At 51.6% G+C, this 27,109-nt stretch overlaps 1 protein-coding gene and 1 pseudogene across 3 annotated transcripts in view; one reads left to right on the forward strand and one right to left on the reverse strand.

Moving 5' to 3' along the window:
• The window catches only part of LOC149331832 (uncharacterized), a 105,379-nt gene that overhangs the window by 32,085 nt on the left and 46,185 nt on the right, over positions 1–27,109 (reverse strand). The window lies entirely within an intron of this gene.
• Positions 12,360–13,225, forward strand: LOC149331833 (uncharacterized; annotated as a pseudogene). The gene is made up of 2 exons (XR_016285105.1): positions 12,360–12,502; positions 12,594–13,225. The product of XR_016285105.1 is annotated as an uncharacterized LOC149331833 (transcript).

Below are 27,109 nucleotides of genomic sequence, written 5' to 3' on the forward strand. Positions count from 1 at the left end.
TTTCATTCCTCCTGTTGTTATAAAGGACAGACACACCGTGCAGTCGCTGTTTATGGGTGGTCTTTCAATGGTCTTTACCGACTGCACACGCTTCATTTACAATGTGAGCAAATTTCTTGTACAGCAATTTCCGACACAACCGCCTTGGTTTGAAATGCGAGTGTATTCTTTCAGAATGCCTTGTTTGACACGTGTATTTTCAGTACCGCAGCATTTATACGGCACCGGGTGCCATGCTTGAAGGCTCCGCTTTTGGTGCAGAACGAATTCAGTTTTTGACAGTGCCATAGTCACAACTGCATTCTATACAGCACGGCCATACTGCCTCAGCTTTGAGCAGGTCTTTGGCCTCTACGTGCCTACGTACTTCAAGAGAATTTTTCTGTCCTAAAGAGTGATAAATGATTTGTTGGTGACTTCACACCCTCGACATAGCTTAAGCAGCGTAGTTTCTTTTCAAACGTGTTACACCTAGACTTAAGGCATCTTATTGTCGACCGGTATGTCCTTTATAACTGATATTCTCGAATATCATAGTGCGACATTTACAAACCCCATTTTGATGTAGTTTGACTACACCATGTGCATTTACAGGGCAACTTGGCAATAAAACGTTTCTATTGCCTGCATTAAGAGTTGGGAATAAAACGACGCAACTCCTGTGATGTCATTATGAAATGCTTTGCGCTGCACAATATTCCCATGCAGCGTATCAGTCCATAGTCTACGTTGTGCCTGGGGAAGTGCCAGTGCGCCCAGTTCGCGATCACAGGAATGGTGCGGCCATGCGTAACGCCATTATGCAGCGGCACTTTTCGCATAAGTTACCAGTAAAGTACACAGTAGCGCGACGTCTCCTGCTGTACATACACTGTCAAGGTAAAGGAGGGTTATGTTTCAGCTGATATCATTTCATATACTATAAAGGCCAGCTGTAAGGTATCGCGAGTGTACGCGGGGTCATCGGAACGCGGCTGAGGGCGCTCAAAGCGAAGCGTCTCCTTTCTTGGAACGCGGCCGCTCGCGAACGCGCCGGGAAGTACGGGCGTCCACCCGCCCCGCGGTACCGATTCGTGCACGTGCTGGCACGAATGTGTATTTGTGTTTGTTTTTATTTTTATTTTGTGGGGGAGAGAATGTTCTACTCCGCACGTGCTGGCACGACCATGCGTTTGTGTATGTGGAAAGGGCGTTTTGCCCTACGGAAAGTTGGAGGGCTGGCCAGGCTCTCGATAAACCAAGGATGTGAACATTGTAACATGATTGGAAGCCACCAAATGTGGGCCGGGCCTTTAGGTCTTTAAAACCGGGCCCAGGAGCCGGAATAAGGGTTCTGCGCTAAGGTGAGATGCTATGCATTTTCGGCTATGCCGAGTAGGGGCCTCCCCTAGTGTTAGCCAGTTCCACCTTTTTGTTGTTTTGTATCTTTTTGCTGCTTAATGTCTCTAGTGCTTAAACTTGTATATGCTGTAAATATCTGTATATAAATCTTTAAGTTTCCTTTGATCCCTGCATCTCAACACATCACAAGACCGTCTCTGACGGGGCACCCCTGGTGCGAAGAAAATCTTCAGTCTTCCAGTTAAACAAACCGTCTCTGGCGGTGCACCCCTGGTGCGAGGAAGAAGAAGACCCTGAAATTTACTGGCGCAGTCGACGAGGATACTGCGGCCATCGGAAGACGGCGCAGGAAGAAGATTGAAGGCAGGGAGAAAGGCGACGGTCAGGCAACAGCAGCGTTCGAGAAAGGACCTGCGGAGAGAGGGCGGCAAAGACGCAAGGACCACGGCAGTAGTCAAGCGACGCGGGACTGCATCCGGTCAAGGAAAGCAGCGCGTCGAGAACTTGACGGTCACCGGCGGGTCACAGCAAGTGACGACAACGTGCACAGGACCAGCGGCGTGCGACAGCTCATCGCAGCGTCCGGTGAAAGTGGCGGTGGACTCCGACGCCAAGGAGCTGGCAATGCGGATCGACGCATCGAAACTGTGAGTTTCCTTCGTCGCATTGTTCACGTCCCTGTTCATGTGTTCGAGCCGGTAGGACAGTTAAGGTGTACAGACGGCGGTATGAAGGGTTATCCATGTTATCCATGCCGGCCCACACTCGACGTGAGGTACCGAGTAGAATTGGCGAAGGCGCGCTTAGCATATTTTCAGGCTGAACTTGCAAAAGTGAATGGAAAGGCGCCGCTATGCGAGGAAAAACCTCCGGATTTGCAGGTGTTAGAAGCAAGGCGCCAGCAGCTAGAGCTCGAGCTGGCTAAGCTGAAAGAGTCTAAGAGAGCTGGTGAACTAGCCAGGGGGAACTGCTCCGAGTCCAGACAGCCTGCGCTGGACGGCAAAGGCTTGTGCTCGTCAAGCACGGGTGAAGGAAGCAGCAGCCAGGTGGCTGTAAACGAGCAGCCGATATGCAAGAACGCCTCTTTGCTAGGAAAGGCGGCGAAAAGCGCAGGAATTGAAAATAAGATTCCTGAAGGGCACGAAAATGTCACAGCTCCTCCGCCACCGCGAGTGGCTAGCAACGAAAAGGAACAACCAAATGCCGATGTTCCGGGGGCAATCGAGACCAAGCTGTCCTATAGCAATCAGGGCAACGATATAACTCCTGCAGGCTCTATAAATGAGAGTGTGTGTGTGACCTCCGACACGGAGCTAGGGTCAGGAGGAAGTCTAACGTTTCCGCAACGGCCAACGGTGTCAGGCAGGTGGCAGGAAGTGCCTCGTAGCGTTAGTGATGGCAGGAGCGTTCCATCCGAGCCAGAGAACGGAGGTGGGCCTGTTGCGCCTACCGGGCGGAGCGCCGCGCAATTGTCGAATGCACCCGATGGGGGTCCGACCAGGTCCTTCGAGGAGAAGGAAATGCGTGACGACTTGACTCAAGTCAAATTCGGATCAAGTGACCACGAGTCACCTCATACAGCCTCAGAGTCAGATGATGCCGTGAAGCCGGCAAGCACCTATAAAGTCGGGAGCGGCAATTTCAATGTTTGCCCTTGCAGGAACGAGGCAAATGGCTCGAAGCGAGGCAAAGTACCAGGAGGCAAGGGCGAGGCTTTCAAATTGAATGTCGGTGCGAGGAACAGTACGCTCCGTGCTACAGGTCGCCAAATCAAGTGTAGCAAGACTGACCGTACTGATATATTTGGACGGGCCAGGGGCTATGCTCCTTGCGAAGCACGCGGTTCGTACCGGCGCGCTGGAGAGCGTGCCCTTAGGTGCGTTGTGTGATCAGGGGTTTGGACCCATCGAGGACCGGGACGTGTTTGATCCTAGAGGGCACCACCTGTTGATGTTCTTGCCCCGTTGTGGCACCAGCCTAATCAGCATAGTGGCCATTAGCCGTTCATCGTGTTGAGACGCGTGGTGGCTCGAACGCACACTAGGACGCTCGGTGCGACCAAGGAGGCTCACATGGCTGCTTTTGGACCCCATATCAGTGCTACTGAACGCTCCAGTTGCGAGTGTCGGTGTGTGTGTGTGTGCTTGTTCCCGAGCAGGCCGCGGGTGTGCAAGCAAGTGAACTGGGTACATGGACGCCGTGTTACGGCGCACGGCAGGCATGCCACTGTATGTATATGAGTGTGCAATTTGCTTACGTTGTTTTGGTTTCCGTGTGCATTTTGCTTTTGGTTTTGTTGGTGCTAGAGCTGGTGTAGCTGCGGTATGTCACCCACAGGGTAGTTTTGTGACCCGTACCGATCCCTTCTTTATTGTAATTGTAAATGTGGCCATGCAAGTGAACTGGGTACATGGACGCCGTGTTACGGCGCACGGCAGGCATGCCACTGTATTTATTTGAGTGTGCAATTTGCTTACGTTGTGTTGGTTCCCGTGTGCATTTTGCTTTTGGTTTTGTTGGTGTCAGTGCTGGTGTAGCTGCGGTATGTCACCCACAGGGTAGTTTCGTGACCCCTACCAGTCCCTTCTTTATTGTAATTCTAAATGTGGCATTTGAGCCCTTTGTAGAATCTTGGGAAGGGCGTCTAAGGGATCGGTAGTGTACGCGGGGTCATCAGAGCGCGGCTGGGGGCGCTCAAAGCGAAGCGTCCGCTTTCTTGGAACGCGGCCGCTCACGAACGCGCCCGGAAGTACGGGTGTCCACCCGCCCCGCGGCACCGATTCGCGCACGTGCTGGCACGAATGTGTATTTGTGTTTGTTTTATTTTTATTTTGTTGGGGAGAGAATGGTCTACTCCGCACGTGCTGGGACGACCGTGCATTTGTGTATGTGGAAAGGGCGTTTGCCCAACAGAAGTTGGAGGGCTGGCCAGGCTCTCGACAAACCAACGATGTGAACATTGTAACATAATTGGAAGCCACCAAATGTGGGCCGGGCCTTTAGGTCTTTAAAACCGGGCCCAGGAGCCGGAATAAAGGTTCTGCGCTAAGGTGAGATGCTATGCATCTTCGGCTATGCCGAGTAGGGGCCTCCCCTAGTGAACAGAGAGTGAACCGCATCGAAGTTGCTGGTTACATTATTTCACCGTTCACATGATTACTTAATGGCCTTACGCGTCCTCTTCAGATAATTATCATCGATGATTCCCTGGAAACGATAATTAATCCTGCAGAATAATCACCACTGCCTCCTTATCAGTCCCCATTTCCATCCTTGTGGTTCACCGCCGCCTGACGAGACATTTAACCCGGACAAAGCCTTTTATGATTACAACGGTTTCCTAGGTGTTGGTCAAATAATTAGGGGAATCCCCTAATGTGGAGTAGATTTGCAATAAGGGAGTAATTACACATTGGCATCCACGCAAGTGCAGCCATAGGGCTACAAAGGAAAACTACACAGCTTGCTCAGAAACTTCGTAGTTAAAAGATTATTTTATGGTGCATCGCCAATCAATATGCGTCCACTACGCCCGTCCCGACTCGTCTGCTGCTCAGCTCCATCAGAATGGTTCCGGACTCCAACGCGCGATGGCGATCTCGGACAAGGAGCTCAGTGCTGCCACGAGAGCTGCCGTAACATCACAGCCCTTTCCATGCGGCCATCGAGGCGGCCACTGGTCGCCGAGCTCGTCGCCTCTGTCCGACGCCTCAGCTGCAGCATCGGAGCAGGACCCGTTGGTGCCTACAACCAGCTGCGGGGTCAAGGCTAGCAGGCGCTTGAGCTCCCAGCCGGTCACAGTCGTCAGCCGTCCGCTCGGCGCCCTACCCGCCGACGGTTCAGCAAGGCATCTAGCTTGCGCTCCGTGCATCGCCCCCGGTGCGATGGTGACACTCGGGCAGCCCCCCGGATGCCATTGCCTTCGCCATGACGGCCGAGCTGCTCGCGCTTGTAGGTCGTACGTCCGCGGTGGTGCTGCTGCTCCTTCTGGTTCCTCACGCCGGGAAGACTGGTCGGTTCCACAGGCCTGCTGCGCGGAGGTGGCGGCGGATCGTTGTGCGCAGGGCCTGTTGAGTCCATGGGTCCAGACCTTTCTGGACGTTTGACTAGACACCAGTGCAGACTGAGCAGGTTGGGCATCCATCTGTCCAAGCGTAGAAAGAACAACCCTGTTAATGACATCCCAGCGTCCCACGTCGTTTCTTCGGAGTTGCAGGGCCAATGGGGTCTTGCTGTGTGGTTGGAAACGGGGCCATAACCGAGTTCGGTCAAGAGATGACACTGGCAACACAGGAGATGATAGAGCACCGATGATGACATGGTGAACGAGATGACACGGCGAACTACACTTCAAACACTTCGCAAGTGTGGCAGCAGCTCACGATGTGCAGCTGGCGGAACGACAGAAGCTGGTAGAAGAACCGGTAGAGCGGCAGAGCAGTCGCGCTGGTTCCGGGGCTCGTAGTTAAAAATTCGTCCTGGTCCGGGGTTCTAGCCCGGGGTTCGAGCCCGGGACCACCGATTCACCGAAGCAGTCGCTCTACCAATTGAGCTAAACGGGAAGGCAAGCTAATGGTAAGGATTGAGCGAATTGATCAATAACTCGAAGTGGGGAACTGTGTTGGTCAAATATTTAGGGGAATCCCCCAAGGTGGAGTAGATTTGTCGAAGGTGCCGAAGCCACGCACACGCTATGGTCAGGACGATCCCCGTTCAGCCAACCACGAGAAAAATCACATCAAGAGGGATTTCTACACATCCATCAATGTGCAGGTCATCATAGATTCCTTCATCCCGGATCCTCGGTGTAGCGGCTAAGAAGACAAGAGGTTTGAAAAGAGAAACGTTCACGACGCCACCGCACTGTCCCAAAATATGCCCGGAGTGCAGGCCCGCCGTGGAGACAGGCACGGAATTCCCTTCGGCAACCCAAAGCGGCTATGGCTACAGACACCGTTCCGGATGCTGAACAAGAAAAGAAGCGCTACAAGTGCCCACAGAACAGCACCGGCAACCAAAGAGAGTTCAAAAACAACTTTTCATTCCTCCTGTTGTTATAAATGACAGACACACCGTGCAGTCGCTGTTTATGGGTGGTCTTTCAATGCTGTTTACCGACTGCACACGCTTCATTTACAATGTGAGCAAATTTCTTGTACAGCAATTTCCGACACAACCGCCTTGGTTTGAAGTGCGAGTGTATTCTTTCAGAATGCCTTGTTTGACACGTGTATTTTCAGTACCGCAGCATTTATACGGCACCGAGTGCCATGCTTGAAGGCTCCGCTTTTGATGCAGAACGAATTCAGTTTTTGACAGTGCCATAGTCACAACTGCATTCTATACAGCACGGCCATACTGCCTCAGCTTTGAGCAGGTCCTTGGCCTCTACGTGCCTACGTACTTCAAGAGAATATTTCTGTCCTAAAGAGTGATAAATGATTTGTTGGTGACTTCACACCCTCGACATAGCTTAAGCGGCGTAGTTTCTTTTCAAACGTGTTACACCTAGACTTAAGGCATCTTATTGTCGACCGGTATGTCCTTTATAACTGATATTCTCGAATATCATAGTGCGACATTTACAAACCTCATGTTGATGTAGTTTGACTACACCATGTGCATTTACAGGGCAACTTGGCAATAAAACGTTTCTATTGCCTGCATTAAGAGTTGGGAATAAAACGACGCAACTCCTGTGATGTCATTATGAAATGCTTTGCGCTGCACAATATTCTCATGCAGCGTATCAGTCCATAGTCTACGTTGTGCCTGGGGAAGTGCCAGTGCGCCCAGTTCGCGATCACAGGAATGGTGCGGCCATGCGTAACGCCATTATGCAGCGGCACTTTTCGCATAAGTTACCAGTAAAGTACACAGTAGCGCGACGTCTCCTGCTGTACCGACACTGTGAAGGTAAAGGAGTGTTATGTTTCAGCTGATATCATTTCATATACTATAAAGGCCAGCTGTAAGGTATCGGGAGTGTACGCGGGGTCATCGGAACGCGGCTGGGGGCGCTCAAAGCGAAGCGTCTCCTTTCTAGGAACGCGGCCGCTCGCGAATGCGCCGGGAAGTACGGGCGTCCACCCGCCCCGCGGTACCGATTCGTGCACGTGCTGGCACGAATGTGTATTTGTGTTTGTTTTTATTTTTATTTTGTGGGGGAGAGAATGTTCTACTCCGCACGTGCTGGCACGACCGTGCGTTTGTGTATGTGGAAAGGGCGTTTTGCCCTACGGAAAGTTGGAGGGCTGGCCAGGCTCTCGATAAACCAAGGATGTGAACATTGTAACATGATTGGAAGCCACCAAATGTGGGCCGGGCCTTTAGGTCTTTAAAACCGGGCCCAGGAGCCGGAATAAGGGTTCTGCGCTAAGGTGAGATGCTATGCATTTTCGGCTATGCCGAGTAGGGGCCTCCCCTAGTGTTAGCCAGTTCCACCTTTTTGTTGTTTTGTATCTTTTTGCTGCTTAATGTCTCTAGTGCTTAAACTTGTATACGCTGTAAATACCTGTATATAAATCTTTAAGTTTCCCTTGATCCCTGCATCTCAACACATCACAAGACCGTCTCTGACGGGGCACCCCTGGTGCGAAGAAAATCTTCAGTCTTCTAGTTAAACAAACCGTCTCTGGCGGGGCACCCCTGGTGCGAGGAAGAAGAAGACCCTGAAATTTACTGGCGCAGTCGACGAGGATACTGCGGCCATCGGAAGACGGCGCAGGAAGAAGATTGAAGGCAGGGAGAAAGGCGACGGTCAAGCAACAGCAGCGTTCGAGAAAGGACCTGCGGAGAGAGGGCGGCAATGACGCAAGGACCACGGCAGTAGTCAAGCGACGCGGGACTGCATCCGGTCAAGGAAAGCAGCGCGTCGAGAACTTGACGGTCACCGGCGGGTCACAGCAAGTGACGACAACGTGCACAGGACCAGCGGCGTGCGACAGCTCATCGCAGCGTCCGGTGAAAGTGGCGGTGGACTCCGACGCCAAGGAGCTGGCAATGCGGATCGACGCATCGAAACTGTGAGTTTCCTTCGTCGCATTGTTCACGTCCCTGATCATGTGCTCGAGCCGGTAGGACAGTTAAGGGGTACAGACGGCGGTATGAAGGGTTATCCATGTTATCCATGCCGGCCCACACTCGACGTGAGGTACCGAGTAGAATTGGCGAAGGCGCGCTTAGCATATTTTCAGGCTGAACTTGCAAAAGTGAATGGAAAGGCGCCGCTATGCGAGGAAAAACCTCGGGATTTGCAGGTGTTAGAAGCAAGGCGCCAGCAGCTAGAGCTCGAGCTGGCTAAGCTGAAAGAGTCTAAGAGTGCTGGTGAACTAGCCAGGGGGAACTGCTCCGAGTCCAGACAGCCTGCGCTGGACAGCAAAGGCTTGTGCTCGTCAAGCACGGGTGAAGGAAGCAGCAGCCAGGTGGCTGTAAACAAGCAGCCGATATGCAAGAACGCCTCTTTGCTAGGAAAGGCGGCGAAAAGCGCAGGAATTGAAAATAAGATTCCTGAAGGGCGCGAAAATGTCACAGCTCCTCCGCCACCGCGAGTGGCTAGCAACGAAAAGGAACAACCAAATGCCGATGTTCCGGGGGCAATCGAGACCAAGCTGTCCTATAGCAATCAGGGCAACGATATAACTTCTGCAGGCTCTATAAATGAGAGTGTGTGTGACCTCCGACACGGAGCTAGGGTCAGGAGGAAGTCTAACGTTTCCGCAACGGCCGACGGTGTCAGGCAGGTGGCAGGAAGTGCCTCGTAGCGTTAGTGATGGCAGGAGCGTTCCATCCGAGCCAGAGAACGGAGGTGGGCCTGTTGCGCCTACCGGGCGGAGCGCCGCGCAATTGTCGAATGCACCCGATGGGGGTCCGACCAGGTCCTTCGAGGAGAAGGAAATGCGTGACGACTTGACTCAAGTCAAATTCGGATCAAGTGACCACGAGTCACCTCATACAGCCTCAGAGTCAGATGATGCCGTGAAGCCGGCAAGCACCTATAAAGTCGGGAGCGGCAATTTCAATGTTTGCCCTTGCAGGAACGAGGCAAATGGCTCGAAGCGAGGCAAAGTACCAGGAGGCAAGGGCGAGGCTTTCAAATTGAATGTTGGTGCGAGGAACAGTACGCTCCGTGCTACAGGTCGCCAAATCAAGTGTAGCAAGACTGACCGTACTGATATATTTGGACGGGCCAGGGGCTATGCTCCTTGCGAAGCACGCGGTTCGTACCGGCGCGCCGGAGAGAGCGTGCCCGTAGGTGCGTTGTGTGATCAGGGGTTTGGACCCATCGAGGACCGGGACGTGTTTGATACTAGAGGGCACCAGCTGTTGGTGTTCTTGCCCCGCTGTGGCACCCAACGTTCCTAGACAGTTTCAGTTTCGCAGCTCCGCTCGGAAGGTGGCTAAAGTGGCGGTCACGGGAACTAGTGGCGCTGCAGTCGAGCTTTTCTACATCGTCTGCTGTCGCGGGAGTTTCGCTCGCTGCAGCTACGACAGGCTAGACAGATTTTCAAGCTGGTTTTTCGTGTGATAGTGTTGTTAGTGTTGTTAAAACGTGTTTGTGGTGAAATATGTGCACTTGGTGACTTCAAGCGAGAGGTACACATGCCATCCTGCTTTGCGCCCGGCTGCACAAGTGGCAACAGAAACGATGCCACCGGTCATCATTTTTTCCAACCGCCTCGCGATGCAAGCGAATTTAAAAGGTGGGAGCAGATGTTGCATCGCAAGGATAGACGGCTCTCTCACACGTCTAAGATATGTGAGCGTCATTTTGAGCATGACGATATTATCAAGGACTACAAGCACGTTGTGAATGGGCAATAGGTCCGAATTCCCCGCGGGAACTGGACGCTAGTGCCCGGTGCCATCCGTCGACTCTTTCCCGGCCTGCCAGACCGATTCTCAAAGCCGAAAATTGTGGAATTCAGACGGAAGTCATCAAAAATTCGTGCTGCCATGCAGACTGATAAGTGTGAAGATCCGTGCAGCGACAGTACGTCCTCAGGAGAGCCTTGCGTAGAGGCAGTCAGGCCGAATGAGCTGATGCCTCTTTCCCGCTCAGCGGAAACCAGCGCTACGTCGACTGCACTGACGATTGGTGACCTGGCGACTGCGACTCTACCATCTACTGAGTGGCATCATGAATCAATAGAGGACAAAATAACTGGGAAGGTGTGCGCAGTTTTCTACTGCAGAAAGCTAGCGGCAAGCCGTCTAGTCATTCCCAAGGCTGTTGTCGTAGAAGAAGATGGTAGCTGCTTCGTGAACGGCTACAACAAGCTGCACAGGCAGCTGATCAAAACTGTAGCTTCTGTTACGGACCTTGAGAACATTCTGCTGGAAACAGATGCCTTAAATATCTGTGCAGGAGTAAACACAAATCTTGATGAACAGCTGACGAAGTCAGAAGCTCTTCATCACAAACACTGTTATGTTTTTTCGAAGCAGGTAATCTGTGCGCGTTGCTTGCGTTTGAGAAGACAGTTTCGAGCGAGGAAGAAAACGGCAGCACCTAAGAAGGGCCAGAAGCTGCAGAACTTGAAGAGGAAAGCTTTTCGAGCAACTGCCGCGCGGGAGAAAAAACAGAGCGAGGTTGTGGCACTGAAAGCAGCGCTCTCAAAGCTTACAGATCAAGGAATTGAAACAACACTGGTTGATCTCCCACCTTTGCAGCGCCTGGCGTTCATGACAGCATTAAAGCAGCTGAAATCAAAGTCATCATGTGGCATGCGCTACAATGCTGAGTGGTTGCTAAACTGTTTAATGCTGAGGATAGCCAGCCCACGAGCTTACAGGCTTATTTATGACATGAAGATGATGCCACTGCCCTCCATGAGTCGTCTAACTCAAGTCCTTAAAGGCATACCTTGCAAGTTTGGGTTCAACTCCATTTGTTTGGAAGCAATAGAAAAGCAGTTAAGTGGGAGAATGGGTGGCCAAGGATTTGGCACTCTGATATTAGATGAAATAAAACTGCGCCAGGCGTACAACTTCACCAAGTCGACATATAATATTGACGGCTTCGTCGATTACGGTGACATTTCAGAAGGAAGCACAGAGCTTGCGGATCATGCTCTTGTTCTTATGTTTGTGCCTGTGCTTGAAAACTGGGTGCAACCTATTGCGACCTTTGCCACGAAGGGAGCTGCCCCTGGAAACATTCTGGCGCAACTTGTGTTGGAAGCAGTTATCCAACTGCACAAGTATGGAGCGACTGTCATATCGGTGGTCAGCGATGGTGCTGGAAATAATTGTTCAATGTGGCAGCACATGGGAATCAGTGGCAACGTTGCATCTCCTTGTCACAAGATTCAGCATCCTTGTCTACCTGAGGGGAAGTACCTCCATTTTATGTGTGACATTCCTCACGTCGTCAAATGTGTGCGGAACCATCTGCTCAAGCACAGATATGGCCAGGTATGCTTGAAGTAACCCACTTGAATTAACACTACGTCAGCTGAAGTAGAGACACCAATTTTTTCCGATTGAATGCTCTCTTTTTCTTCGGAATGGTGTGCAAGACACTAGTATACATGAGTCATAACATGGCATTCACCTACGCCAGCTTAATGACCTGTGATTGATTTTTTTTTTCTCCCATGCTGTTTGGTTTCGTTTGCAAAGCCGAACAAGCAGACGATTTGAGGTCACGTGAGTGATGAAAAAACCACGATATAATCGCTGATTATTTATTTTTTGCAATTAGCAAAAAATCAGGCTTGCGCAAAAGTTTATGTGAATTAATAGACGAAGGTAGCGACCATACTGCAGTTTTTCTATGCCTCGAGCTCAAAACGTCTGTTACGTCACAGCCGTCGTTCGGCTGTTGAAACGAAAACCGAAACAGCATCTTGTTAGCGCAATCCACGCGGCTGTCCATGTTTTCTAATGTGCAGCACATGCAGCACAACATAACAAACAAATAACACACGAATAAAATTTGGTGTCACGTCTCTTTTAAGGTAATGAGATGAAAAATTGTATTTGCGACTTTTTTTTAAAACAATACTTCCAGGCTGGAGACTACAGTATTGACTTCAGTCACTATCAACTGCTCTTCGAGACGGAGAAGAAGAAACATCTAAAGGTCGTCTATAAACTGACGGCAGCTCATGTGCAACCGACGAACCTGCAGAGAATGAATGTGCGGCTTGCTGTGCAGGTTAGCTACAAGGGGCACATGCACAAAAATGTATAAATTTCAACGCTTTCAGTGTTGGGAGTGGTGTCATCAAACACTACTTTTCTTGCAGCTCTTCAGTCGGAGCACTGCCATTGGCCTGCAGGTCTACAGGGCAGAGGGTGTTGAAGGACTGGAACACACTGAGGGAACAGAGGTCTTCACGAGAAAAATAAACGATCTTTTCGATGCACTGAACGCGAAACACCCTGCGGAAGGGATCCGAGTGAACTCGCCAAAGATTCAGGTACTTTTTCTTAATGTGATGTCAGTGGGCGGGCTCTGAGTTGTTTCTTATCGTGATATACGCTTTTGCTTCTCAAGGGTTTGACTCAGTAACCATTGATTTCTTCGAGCAGGTCACCAAGGCCTTCCTCCATCTGCTTCATCTGCCTTCCTCCATCTGCTCCTGTTTGCTTCACAGCAAACGACAGAATCTCTACGAGTGACCTTGCTGTCGGCTTTAGACATAATTGATGAGCTGCACAAAGCAGGTGTGCCTTATTTACTGACGGCCAAGCTGAACCAAGATCCCTTGGAGGTAACACGCGTGCATAATGATGAAACGTTGAACATAGCGCAATTTTCTTAAGTAGCAGCCTATAAGCGGCAGCCTGTTCGAAAGAAAAAAATTAGTTGTAAATGGTGAAATTACTAACAAACTTTTCGCCTGCTTTCTCTTTTTTTTTCAGAGATTCTTTGGCATTGTTCGCTCTTTCCATGGCGATGATGACCATCCCACGATAATACTGCCACGTATCATTGTAGTGTTTGTTCGTTCACGCTCAAGGCTGCAGGAAAGGGCTGTTATCATTTTTGTTCCTCACGCGAGAAGCGACCGGACTAATCTCGATTGTTCACAGCCATGAACAGCTTCGCCTACGTGTTTCTAGATTACTCTAGATGATCTCGACCTGTTATCTCGAAGTTTCCTAGCCGGCTTTAAATTGAACGATGCCACGAGCAGCGGGCATTCGTAGTTCGACGATTGACAAGCACGCTTGTTGCTTACGCCGCCACCGAGTGATTCAGTTATTTTGCGGGCGCAAGTCAGCCCAAATAAACAGCTTCGTTTGCAAGTCTTTCTGGTGTCTTCCTGACCGCTGGACTGCCGTCACTACAACGTGACATCTGGTGGAGGTGCGGGGTAGCCTCCCATGTTCCGGACACCCCCTACAAGTCGTGACGCCAGCCCTTTGAGTCATCTACCGCAGGACTTGAGTCCAGTCCACCGCGCAAGCCGACGCCTGCAAGGGGACGAACCTGAGTTCGGGATTCTGCCGGACCCTACCCGGAAGCGAAAGCCAGCAGCAACGTCTACCATGAGCTTGCCCCAGACGATGACTCCAATCATTCTTCAGCAGCCCCGGGTGCCACCAACCTTCGACGCTTCGCCTGGTGCCGACCCCGAAGAATGGCTGGAGCAGTTCGACCGTGTGGCTGTCTTCAACAACTGGGACGATGCCATGAAATTTAGGTACGTCTTCTTCGCCCTGGAGGGACCAGCAAGAGTCTGGTTCGAGAATGAGGAAGCCAGCCTTGCCAACTGGGAAACCTTCAAGGAACAGCTTCTGAAGACCTTCCCAAACGTCGTGCGAAAGGAGAGAGCCCAGCAGCTGCTACAGTCTCGCATACAACACCCAAACGAGACCGTTGCAGTGTATACTGAGGAGATGAAGCGTCTCTTCCGGCGTGCCGACATGAACATGAAGGAAGAAGAGAAGGTGAAGTTGCTTATGCGAGGAGTTAAAGAGCAACTCTTTGCCGGCCTCGTCCGCAACCCACCGAAAACCGTCGCGGAATTCGTAGAAGAGGCATCCACAATGGAAAAAACCCTTGACGCCCGAGCCCGCCAATATGACCGCCAGCAGCGCGTCTTCTCAGCAAACTGCCTGGACACCGTTAACAACGATAACCTGCGAGAGGTTATCCGTCAAGTTGTGCGAGAAGAGCTCCAACGATTGCTGCCAACGGGAACGCAGCCGCAGCTTTCATCGCTCGCTGACGTCGTCCGGGACGAGGTTCAACAGGCCTTGGGTGTGACGCCGACATCCACGCAGCCTCTGCAGCCCCCAGCCATGACTTACGCCGCAGCTGTGCGCCGTCCTGCCCCTCGACGACGGGACCCAAGCCCCTATCGCCCTCAGCCAGCTGCGTTGGACCGCCGCCCACTCGCCCCAACCCGCCCGTCCTACGAGCGACGCGCGCAGCCGAGGAAATGCGACGAGTGGAGAACTCCCGACCAGCGCCGCCCACTATGCTTCCACTGTGGAGAAGCCGGTCACGTCCTCCGGCACTGCCCATACAGAAGACTGGGCATCCGAGGGTTCTCTTACGACGCTCCACGACCCCGACCCGGCCAGCGACCAGCCGAAATCGAGGAGTTTTTACGTCGGGAAGAATACTCATCGCCGAGCCGCCTATCACGTTCCCCGTCGCCATCGTCCCAGCGCTTTGTATCTCCTAGCCGAGGTTACGCCGTGCGTGGACGCTCCCCCAGCCCCCGAAGGTTAAACTAAATAAAGCAGCCTCTGGAGGTGAGGTTGCTTCTAAGCGCAATGACAAAGATCCTCCATCGACGAGTACTCAAGACCATGCCTCAACTACGACGACAACACCGACGACGACAACACCGACGACGACGACGCGGCCAGACTTGAAGCTTTTACCGCTGCCCAGTGAAGTAACGTCGCAGTACGCCCACCGCAGCCTCACTACTCGACGAAGCCGAGATCGGACACCGAAGACAACGTACAATACGAGAACGCGAACAAGTGACCTTGAAGTTACGGTCGACGGTCACGCGGTTACTGCCTTGGTGGACACGGGAGCTGACTACTCTGTCATGAGTGGCCCACTCGCTGTCCGACTCAGAAAGGTAACAACAACCTGGGATGGCCCGCTGATCCGCACCGCAGGTGGCAACCTGATTACGCCGTCAGGACGCTGCACCGCGAGAGTTGCTGTAAATGTGAGAACCTATGCGACAACCTTCCTGATCCTACAGCAATGCTCGAGAGACGTGATTTTGGGAATGGACTTCCTGAACGAACATCGGGCGATCATCGACCTTCGATCTAAGTCGATCAAGCTTTCCACGGAAAAAGCCATACCTGTTGCGACGGGCGCGACTCATCACGTTGCCTTAAACGTCCTAGATGAAGCATTGAGCGTGCCGCCCCGATCAAGTGTTCTCGTCGGCATAGGTACTGGAGACATCGAAAATGCCGAAGGCGTTATCGAGGGGAACACACAGTTACTCCTGGATCGAGGAATGGGCGTCGCGAGGGGAGTCGCCGAAATCCGAAATGGCCAAGCCCAGGTGTTGCTAACCAACTTCACGGAAGAATACCGGCATCTAAACAAAGGTACGACGATCGCTTTCCTCGACGAGCTGGCAGACATCAGAGACGTATTTGCCCTACCCGACCAAACCGCAGAACCATCTGACCAAGGCCATCAACCCACGTTCGACATCAACCCGGCATTACCCCTTAGCAGACAAGACCAAATACGCAGTCTTCTTCAAAGGTACACCGATTGCTTCTCATCAGCATCGAATGTGCGACGAACCTGGCTTGCCAAGCACCGCATTGTCACAGACGAACACGCGCGACCACTGCGACAGAGCCCCTACCGCGTATCGCCGCTAGAACGCCAAGCTATCCGCAAGCAAGTTGAGGAAATGCTTCGTGACGACGTCATACAGCCATCGAGGAGCCCCTGGGCAGCACCGGTCGTCCTAGTGAAAAAGAAAGACGGCAACCTTCGCTTTTGCGTCGATTACCGCCGCCTGAACAACATTACGAAGAAGGATGTCTACCCCCTCCCCCGCATCGACGATACACTGGACCGGCTGTGCAACGCTAAGTACTTCTCATCGATGGACCTGAAGAGCGGCTACTGGCAAATTGAAGTCGACGAAAGAGATCGCGAGAAGACTGCGTTCATCACGCCAGACGGACTCTTCGAGTTCAAGGTGATGCCATTCGGCCTCTGCTCTGCCCCAGCGACGTTCCAGCGAGTAATGGATACGGTGCTCGCAGGCTTGAAGTGGCAGATTTGCCTAGTCTACTTAGATGACGTTGTTGTCTTCTCCTCAAGCTTTGAAGACCACCTCAGAAGGCTTCGGATAGTGCTGGAAACGATCAAGTCTTCAGGCCTGACACTGAAACCAGAGAAATGCCACTTCGCCTACGAGGAGCTGCTGTTCCTTGGTCACGTCGTAAGCAAGGATGGAGTTCGCCCAGACCCCCAGAAGACGGCTGCGATCGCAGTTTCCAGAGCCTAATGACAAGAAGGCTATACGCAGATTTCTTGGATTGTGCGCTTATTACCGACGATTCGTCAAGAACTTTTCGCGCATCGCTGAACCTTTGACTCAACTTACCAAGGCTGACGTGCCTTTTAAATGGGAAAGGCCACAAGAGGAAGCTTTCAACGAGCTGAAGCGCCGCTTACAGTCCCCTCCTGTGCTCGGTCACTTTGATGAAAACGCCGAAACCGAAGTTCATACCGATGCAAGCGGGGTGGGCTTAGGAGCGGTCCTCGTTCAGAAAAATGGCAGACAGGAGAAAGTTATCGCGTACGCTAGCCGTTCACTGTCGAGAGCCGAAGCCAACTATTCGACGACAGAGAAAGAATGTCTCGCCATTATTTGGGCCACATCCAAATTTCGCCCCTACCTATACGGACGACCATTCAAGGTTGTGAGCGATCACCATGCTCTGTGCTGGCTGGCCAATTTGAAAGATCCCTCCGGCCGCCTTGCTCGTTGGAGCCTGCGTCTTCAAGAATTTGACATAACTGTAGTCTACAAATCTGGCCGCAAACATTCCGATGCTGACTGCCTATCGCGAGCCCCCGTAGACGCAGCACCGGAAGAGGAAGACGACGACGCTTTCCTAGGACCGGTAAGCGCCAGCAGTTTCGCGCACCAGCAGCGCTCGGATACTGAGTTGCAAAGCCTAGTTGATTATTTGAAAGGCAAGACCACCTCGCCTCCCCGGGGGTTCAAGCGCCAACTGTCGTCCTTCGTCCTTAACAATAATGTCCTCCTGAAGAAGAACTTCGCGCCCAACAGGACAGTACATCTTCTTGTCGTGCCCAAGAATCTTAGGCAAGAAATTATGCAGGCATGTCATGATGAGCCGACTGCAGGGCATCTCGGGATTGTTCGCACGTTGCACCGCATCCAGGAGAAGTACTATTGGCCACGGCTAGCTACCGACGTTTCCCATTACGTGAAAATGTGCCGTGAGTGTCAGCGACGCAAAACGCCTCCGACTAGACCAGCCGGACTCCTGAACCCCATACCACCGCCAACTAAGCCCTTTCAGCAAATAGGGATGGACCTCCTCGGCCCCTTTCCGACCTCTTCATCAGGAAACAAGTGGATCATCGTGGCCACCGACTACATGACCCGCTACGCCGAAGCAAAAGCGTTGCCTAGTGGTACCGCAACAGAAGTCGCAAAATTTTTTGTCGAACAAATTCTGCTGCGACACGGCGCCCGGAAGTCGTACATGTCGTACGCCTGAAGCCATATTATGAACGCTAAAGGACTCGAAGTTTCATTTTCCGTGTTTATTTTCATTTTAAAGCATCGAGACGATGCTTCTTTGGAAGGGGGGTAATGCCACGTATCATTGTAGTGTTTGTTCGTTCACGCTCAAGGCTGCAGGAAAGGGCTGTTATCATTTTTGTTCCTGACGCGAGAAGCGACCGGACTAATCTCGATTGTTCACAGCCATGAACAGCTTCGCCTACGTGTTTCTAGATTACTCTAGATGATCTCGACCTGTTATCTCGAAGTTTCCTAGCCGGCTTTAAATTGAACGATGCCACGAGCAGCGGGCATTCGTAGTTCGACGATTGACAAGCACGCTTGTTGCTTACGCCGCCACCGAGTGATTCATTTATTTTGCGGGCGCAAGTCAGCCCAAATAAACAGCTTCGTTTGCAAGTCTTTCTGGTGTCTTCCTGACCGCTGGACTGCCGTCACTACAACGTGACAATACAGTTCAGCCAGATTTATAGGCTTTTGTCCCTGTTCACTCCTGTGAAGAATGCAGTGAAAGGGAACTGTTCTGGAGCTGCTAAAAGTGTCCTCGTGTCGCTGCATGACAGCCTCGGAGAAAAGGCAAAGGCTGCTGCGGAGCTCAGAAATGCTGTGGAAGAAAAACTATGCAAGAAGCTTCTTAGCATAAGCTCTTTTTCGAGTGAAAGTGATGACCTGGGCGACCATGGATATGAAAGAGCTGGACCAGAAGAAATGGTTATCTATTACTTAGCAGGATATGTGCATAAGAAGATAACTAAGGCAGTGCATTGTAAGGATTGCCAGGTCACGGTGACGGCTGCTCCTGGACACGCCAGCCCAAGTGATGTTGTTCAGAGGCACTTGACTGACCTGAGGTCGTTCAAGCCAGGATGCCTTCACGAGCCGTCGCTAAGGCTGTACGCAGTCATAAAGAAGATAGCATTGTTCACAAAGCCCTTGAGAAACGCGTTGTATTTGGCGACCTGTTCTGGGAGGTGCTAGACAAGCTTGAAGAGTCCTCTGTGCCTGCAGTCGGTTGTCATGCTCACTGCCAGGAAGTCACTCCTAAAGTGATCAAGTTTTACGTCATCATGAGGATGCACTTTTTTTCCAGGAAAATGAACTCTGAAATGTTGGTAACTGCTCAAGTGCAGTCAGCGAGAAAGAGAGCAAAACTGCTTTAAGCACCCATTAATGGAACGCTTTTTACAAAGCAAGATTTTTTTTTCTCTTTCCATGGAAGCGTTTGACATTTAAAATAATTTTCCCCTCAAGAGATCGATAAATTGTTTTTAAAAATGGCGCAGTTTAACGAACGATGTGCCGTTAAAGAGCTGTACAATAAAATATTTAAACAAGTTTGTCTTACCTTATTCATATCTCGTTCAATTATTCGAACCTAATGAACACAAGAAACGGTAGATTATTTCATTGCACAGATTGGTGTGAAGTGCTATAACCGCCAGAAAGAACATAATATATACAATGACACACTCGAGAAGGTTGGGACTATAGACACCTAAAAGGCGAAGCGCGCCGATCGTGCGTGCCTCCTTCAGATATTGTTCGCCCCCAACTCCATAGGTTGTACCCTTGTACCCTCCAAGCGGAACAGCTTTTCGACACGCACCGACAGCAGTTATGCCATATTCTTGTTTGGTCACGCCGGAAAAAAATAATTAACCTGCAGGTATGGGCGCGGCGCCACCCGTCTTTACGAGGATGTTGCAGACGATGCGCGAGATGTGTAGAAAAGCGCGACTGCAGCGCCGTTAGTTCCAGCGACGTCCCCTATAGGCACGCCATCAAGCGGCGAGTATAGGGAGCTGCGAAACTGAAACTGTCTAAGAACGTTGGTGGCACCAGCCTAATCAGCATAGTCGCCATTAGCCGTTCATCGTGTTGAGACGCGTGGTGGCTCGAACGCACACTGGGACGCTCGGTGCGACCAAGGCGGCTCACGTGGCCGCTTACGGACCCCATATCAGTGCTACTGAACGCTCCAGTTGCGAGTGTCGGTGTGTGTGTGTGTGCTTGTTCGCGAGCAGACCGCGGGTGTGCATGCAAGTGAACTGGGTACATGGACGCCGTGTTACGGCGCACGGCAGGCATGCCGCTGTATTTATTTGAGTGTGCAATTTGCTTACGTTGTGTTGGTTCTCGTGTGCATTTTGCTTTTGGTTTTGTTGGTGTCAGTGCTGGTGTAGCTGCGGTATGTCACCCACAGGGTAGTTTTGTGACCCCTACCAGTCCCTTCTTTATTGTAATTCTAAAAGTGGCATTTGAGCCCTTTGTAGAATCTTGGGAACGGCGTGTAAGGGATCGGTAGTGTACGCGGGGTCATCGGAGCGCGGCTGGGGGCGCTCAAAGCGAAGCCTCTCCTTTCTTGGAACGCGGCCGCTCACGAACGCGCCCGGAAGTACGGGTGTCCACCCGCCCCGCGGCACCGATTCGCGCACGTGCTGGCACGAATGTGAATTTGTGTTTGTTTTATTTTTATTTTGTGGGGGAGAGAATGGTCTGCTCCGCACGTGCTGGGACGACCGTGCATTTGTGTATGTGGAAAGGGCGTTTGCCCAACGGAAGTTGGAGGGCTGGCCAGGCTCTCGATAAACCAACGATGTGAGCATTGTAACATAATTGGAAGCCACCAAATGTGGGCCGGGCCTTTAGGTCTTTAAAACCGGGCCCAGGAGCCGGAATAAGGGTTCTGCGCTAAGGTGAGATGCTATGCATATTCGGCTATGCCGAGTAGGGGTCTCCCCTAGTGAACAGAGAGTGAACTGCAACAAAGTTGCTGGTTACATTATTTCACCGTTCACATGATTACTTAATGGCCTTACGCGTCCTCTTCAGATAATTCTCATTGATGATTGCCTGGAAACGATAATTACTCCTGCAGAATAATTACCACTGCCTTCTTGTCAGTCCCCATTTCCATCCTTGTGGTTCACCGCCGCCTGACGAGACATTTAACCCGGACAAAGCCTTTTATGATTACGACGGTTTCCTAGGTGTTGGTCAAATAATTAGGGGAATCCCCTAGGGTGGAGTAGATTTGCAATAAGGGAGTAATTACTCATTGGCATCCACCCAAGTGCAGCCATAGGGCTACAAAGGAAAACTACACAGCTTGCTCAGAAACTTCGTAGTTAAAAGATTATTTTATGGTGCATCGCCAATCAATGTGCGTCCACTACGCCCGTCCCGACTCGTCAGCTGCTCAGCTCCATCAGAATGGTTCCGGACACCAACGCGCGATGGCGATCTCGGACAAGGAGCTCAGTGCTGCCATGAGAGCTGCCGTAACATCACAGCCCTTTCCATGCGGCCATCGAGGCGGCCACTGGTCGCCGAGCTCGTCGCCTCCGTCCGACGCCTCAGCTGCAGCATCTGAGCAGGACCCGTTGGTGCCTACAACCAGCTGCGCGGTCAAGGCGAGGAGGCGCTTGAGCTCCCAGCCGGTCACAGTCGTCAGCCGTCCGCACGGCGCCCTACCCGCCGACGGTTCAGCAAGGCATCTAACTTGCGCTCCGTGCATCGCCACCGGTGCGATGGTGACACTCGGGCAGCACCCCGGATGCCATTGCCTTCGCCATGACGGCCGAGCTGCTCGCGCTTGTAGGTTGTCCGTCCGCGGTGCTGCTGCTCCTCCTGCTGGTTCCTCACGCCGGGAAGACTGGTCGGTTCCGCAGGCCTGCTGCGCGGTGCTGGTGGCGGATCGTTGTGCGCAGGGCCTGTTGAGAGCATGGGTCCAGGCCTTCATGGACGTTTGAGCGTGTGGCCCTGCAACTCCGAAGACACGACGTGGGACGCTGGGATGTCATTATCAGGGTTGTTCTTTCTACACTTGGACAGTTGGATGCACAACCTGCTCAGTATGCACTGGTGTCTAGGGTTGAGCGGGCACAGCACAATGGGGTCTTGTTCTGTGGTTGGAAACGTGGCCATATCCAAGTTCGGTCAAGAGATGACACTGGCAACACAGGAGATGATACAGCACCGATGATGACACGGTGAACGAGATGACACGGCGAACTAAACTTCAAACACTCCGCAAGTGTGGCAGCAGCCAACGATGTGCAGCTGGCGGAACGACAGAAGCTGGTAGAACAACCGGTAGAGCGGCAGAGCAGTCGCGCTGGTTCCAGGCCTCGTAGTTAAAAATTCTTCCTGGTCCGGGGTTCGATCCCGGGACCACCGCTTCACCGGAGCAGTCGCTCTACCAATTGAGCTAAACGGGAAGGCAAGCTTATGGTAGGGCAAGAGCGAATTGATCAAAAAATTCAGGGGGCACTTTGAGTGTCTAAAGTGGGTAGAGGCGGAAGCGTTTTCCGCACCACCTTCGCTGTTTCTGTGTCACTGGTGGCGTCACATATATTTGAGTACAAATTACTAAGTGACGGCAAATCACTAATTAATTGTTAATTACTGATTAATGCCTGAATGCTAATTAACTGCTAATTAATGACACTTAAGCTTCGCCTTTAGGAGTGGAACGCGACAGCGCGTTGTAGTGCTGCCAGGGAGTCCACGGAACGCCACCACCCGTTCGGCGCGACGCCTTGCCCTTTGAACGCCACGCTTTTTGAGGAAAGGAAATGGCGCAGTAATTCTCTGTCATCTCGGTGGACACCTCAACCGCTCCGTAGAGGAAGGGAGGTGGGAGTGAAAGAAGATAGATAAAGAGGAGCCGTAATGAAGAAAATGAAAATTGTATTTGAGGAAAGGAAATTACGCAGTAACTGTCTCACATATCTCGGTGGACACCTGTCAAAATTCAGGGGGACACTTTTTTGACCTAAAGTGTGGTCACTGATGTGTGGTTAAGATGTTAAGCCTTGCCCCTAAGAGTGGAACGCGACAGCGTCTTGCAACGCTGCCAAGGAGTCCATATATAGAACGCCATCCCCCATTCGGTTCTACGCCTCGCTCGTCGGTAAATTGGTTTTTGAGGAAAGAAAATGTATCTGTCTCTCATTTGTCGGTGAACACCTAAACCTCGCCGGAAGGGAATGGAGGAGGATGAGAGTGAGTGAAGACACCGCATTCACTAGACGCGCCTTTGTTCATTCCAAACCATCGAGCTGGCATGGCGGAGTGGATAGCGTGCTCGTCTCTCACGCCGAAGACCGGGGTTCGATTCCTGAGCTCGACCAATTTCTTAATCGCTTTTATTTATTTATATGGCCTGACTAGTAAAGATAATTAGGCTAATTGGGTAATTAAGCAATTAACTCAGTCCCACTTACTTGGAGCATCACTATACGATCCCTTCAATTGGTTGTATGGTTACTAGCCAAAGTGCAATTGGCCCCGTTTGAAATTCGCGCACTGTGACTTCACGACCGTTTCCACCAATTGAAAAGCGTGACATTTTCTGTCGACAACTGCTGCTTACAACGATGAGACATTAAAGGCTTCCGCCTTAATAACTCGGAGTGGGGAACTATGTTGGTCAAATATTTAGGGGAATCCCCCCAGGTGGAGTAGATTTGTCGAAGGTGCCGAAGCCACGCACACGCTATGGTAATGACGATCCCCGTTCAGCCAAGCACGAGAAATATCACATCAAGAGGGATTTGAACACATCCATCAATGTGCAGGTCATCATAGATTCCTTCATCCCGGATCCTCGGTGTAGCGGCTAAGAAGACAAGAGGTTTGAAAAGAGAAATGTTCACGATGCCACCGCACTGTCCCAAAATATGCCCGGAGTGCAGACCCGCCGTGGAGACAGGCACGGAATTCCCTTCGGCGACCCAAAGCGGCTATGGCTTGACACCGTTCTGGATTCTGAACAAGAAAAGCCGCGCTACAAGTGCCCAGAGAACAGCACCGGCAACCAAAGAGAGTTCAAAAACAACTTTTCATTCCTGCTGTTGTTATAAAGGACAGACACACCGTTCAGTCGCTGATTATGGGTGGTCTTTCAATGGTGTTTAACGACTGCACACGCTTCATTTACAATGTGAGCAAATTTCTTGTACAGCAATTTTAGACACAACCGCCTTGATTTGAAATGCGACTGTATTCTTTCAGAATGCCTTGTTTCACACCTGTATTTTCAGTACCGCAGCATTTATACGCCGCCGAGTGCCATGCTTGAAACCTCTGCTTTTGGTGCAGAACGAATTCAGTTTTTGACAGTGCCATAGCCACAACTGCATTCTATACAGCACGGCCATACTGCCTCAGCTTCGATAAGGTCCTTGGCCACTACGTGCCTACGTACTTCGAGAGACTTTTTCAGTCCTAAAGAGTGATAAATGATTTGTTGGTGACTTCACACCCTCGACATAGCTTAAGCGGCATAGTTTCTTTTCAAACGTGTTACACCTAGACTTAAGGCATCTTATTGTCGACCGGTATGTCCTTTATAACTGATATTCTCGAATATCATAGTGCGACATTTATAAACCTCATGTTCATGTAGTTTGACTACACCATGTGCATTTACAGGGCAACTTGGCAATAAAACGTTTCTATCGCATGCATTAAGAGTTGGCAATAAAACGACGCAACTCCTGTGATGTCATTATGAAATGCTTTGCGCTGCACAATATTTCCATGCAGCGTATCAGTCCATAGTCTACGCTGTGCCTGGGGAAGTGCCAGTGCGCCCAGTTCGCGATCACAGGAATGGTGCTGCCATGCGTAACGCCATTGTGCAGCGGCACTTTTCGCATAAGTTACCAGTAAAGTACACAGTAGCACGACGTATCCTGCTATAGATACAGTGTGAAGGGAAAGGAGTGTTATGTTTCAGCTGATATCATTTCATATACTAAAAGGCCAGCCTAATTCCACTCACGGCGTACATAAGTGCCTGCATTGCGATATGGTCTCGGTGTCTTCCTTGGAAGCCAAAGGTGCCCTCGGTGACCAATCACCCTATTTTGGTTGCATCATTGTTCTCCTGCGAAGCCTCTTTAGGTAGGCTTCATCACCGATCTTATTCATTTAGCTGGCATATGCGTCAATTTCAAAGCTACAGGGCCATCGGACATACCAGGCTCAATACGCCGGTTCTCGTCCGATCACCTAATCTAAGCAGCATTAGGCTCTGTCAGTCCCTAGGCGGGAGACCACCTGGGAGCACCTAGTGCTAATGACACTTCTTTTGAGCCGCTGCGATAGTTCAGTGGTTGTGGTGCTGGGCTGCTCTCTCTAAAGATGCAGGTTCGAACCTGACCGCAAAGGTCACATTCTAATGGAGGTGAAATGCTAGAGGCCCGTGTACTGCGAGACGCCATTGCACGTTAAAAAAAAACATGTGGTCTATTTATCCGCAGCCCTCCACTACGGCGTCACTCATAGCCTGAGTCACTTTAGGACGTTAAAACCCACGGTCCAAACCAAATCAAAATCTATAGGAGGGCTTCAATGGGGACCACGTCCGGTTCACTTGTCTCGGTGTCCTTCTTGAAAGCAAAAGGTAAGTTTGATCGCCTATGGACTCGTCTGGTCCGCTTGTCTCGGTGTCTTTCTTGGAAGCCAAATGTGAGTTTGATCGCCTATAGACTCGTCTGGTTCATTTTGTCCCGGTGTCCTTCTTGGAAGCAGAAGGTAAGTTTGATCGCCTAGACTCTTCTGGGCCGCTTGTCTCGGTGTCCTTCTTGGAAGCCAAATGTGGGTTAGATCGCCTATAGACTCGTCTGGTCCGCTTGTCTCGGTGTCCTTCTTGGAAACCAAAGGTGAGTTTGATCGCCTATAGACTCGTCTGGTCCGCTTGTCTCGGTGTCCTTCTTGGAAGCCAAATGTGGGTTAGATCCCCTATAGACTCGTCTTGTCCGCTTATCTCGGTGTCCCTCTTGGAAGCCAAAGGAGAGTTTAATCGCCTATAGACTCGCCTGGTCCGCTTGTCTCGGCGTCCTTCTTGGAAGCCAAATGCGGGTTAGATCGCCTATAGACTCGTCTGGTCCGCTTGTCTCGGTGTCCTTCTTGGAAGCCAAAGGTGAGTTTGATCGCCTATGAGTCGTCTCGCCGCTTATCTCGGTGTCCCTCTTGGAAACCAAAGGAGAGTTTAATCGCTTATAGACTCGTCTGGTCCGCTTGTCTCGGCGTCCTTCTTGGAAGCCAAAGGTGAGTTTGATCGCATATTGACACGAGGATTGGAAGTAGAAGAGGAAAGCGATCGCAGCGGGTAGAAGTAGACGACGCTGAAGTGTAGGTCGGTTTCTCTGGTGCCCTCGTTCAGCTGCTGCAGTTTCTTTTCAGTGTAACAGCTGTTACACATCTGGTGGAGGTGCGGGGTACGCTTCCCGACCTGCGTACGCCTACGACATAAAGACGGAACTCACACCGGTCCATCAGCGCCCAAGCCGCCGCCTCCGCGGTGAGTCACCTGAGTTCGGGCCTCTTGCCAACCCGACGAGGAAGACGCAGCCTCGACCGACGGTCCCGCCGGAAATGGCCACATATAGTAGGTCCCCGGCGCCCATCCTCTACCACACGCCGCGGACACCGCCATCTTTTCACGGCGACGTGTACGAAGACGCGGAAGACTGGTTAGACACCTTCGAGCGGGTCGCCCGCTACAACGGCTGGAGCGACGACCGCAAGCTCCATAACGTGTATTTTGCGCTCGAGGACTCCGCTAGGACATGGTACGAGAACCATGAGGGAGACATTTCGCCACCTGGGAGACATTTCGCCAAAATCTCCTAGCTACATTCCCCAACGCAGACCGCCGGGAGAAAGCTGAAGCTGCGCTTCGCTCCCGTAACCAGCGGACTAACGAAAGCGTCCGCATGTATGTAGAGGACATGACGCGCCTCTTCAAGCGTGCTGACCCATCCATGGCGGAGGAGACGAAGCTTCGCCACCTCATGCGCGGGGTCAAGCAGGAGCTTTTCGCCGGTCTTGTGCGCAGTCCACCGCGTACTGTTGCCGAATTCCTCACGGAAGCGACTACCATGGAGACGACGCTCCTGCAACGAGCCCGGCAGTACAATCGGGATGTAAGCACGCTTGGGCCCGCTGTTTCTTCGATGCCAATAGGGAGTGACGCGGCCGTTTTACGTGATCTAATCAGGTCGATCGTC

Source organism: Amblyomma mixtum, chromosome 8, assembly GCF_055824585.1.
Source record: "Amblyomma mixtum isolate Tamu chromosome 8, ASM5582458v1, whole genome shotgun sequence".
Lineage (NCBI taxonomy): Eukaryota > Metazoa > Arthropoda > Arachnida > Ixodida > Ixodidae > Amblyomma > Amblyomma mixtum.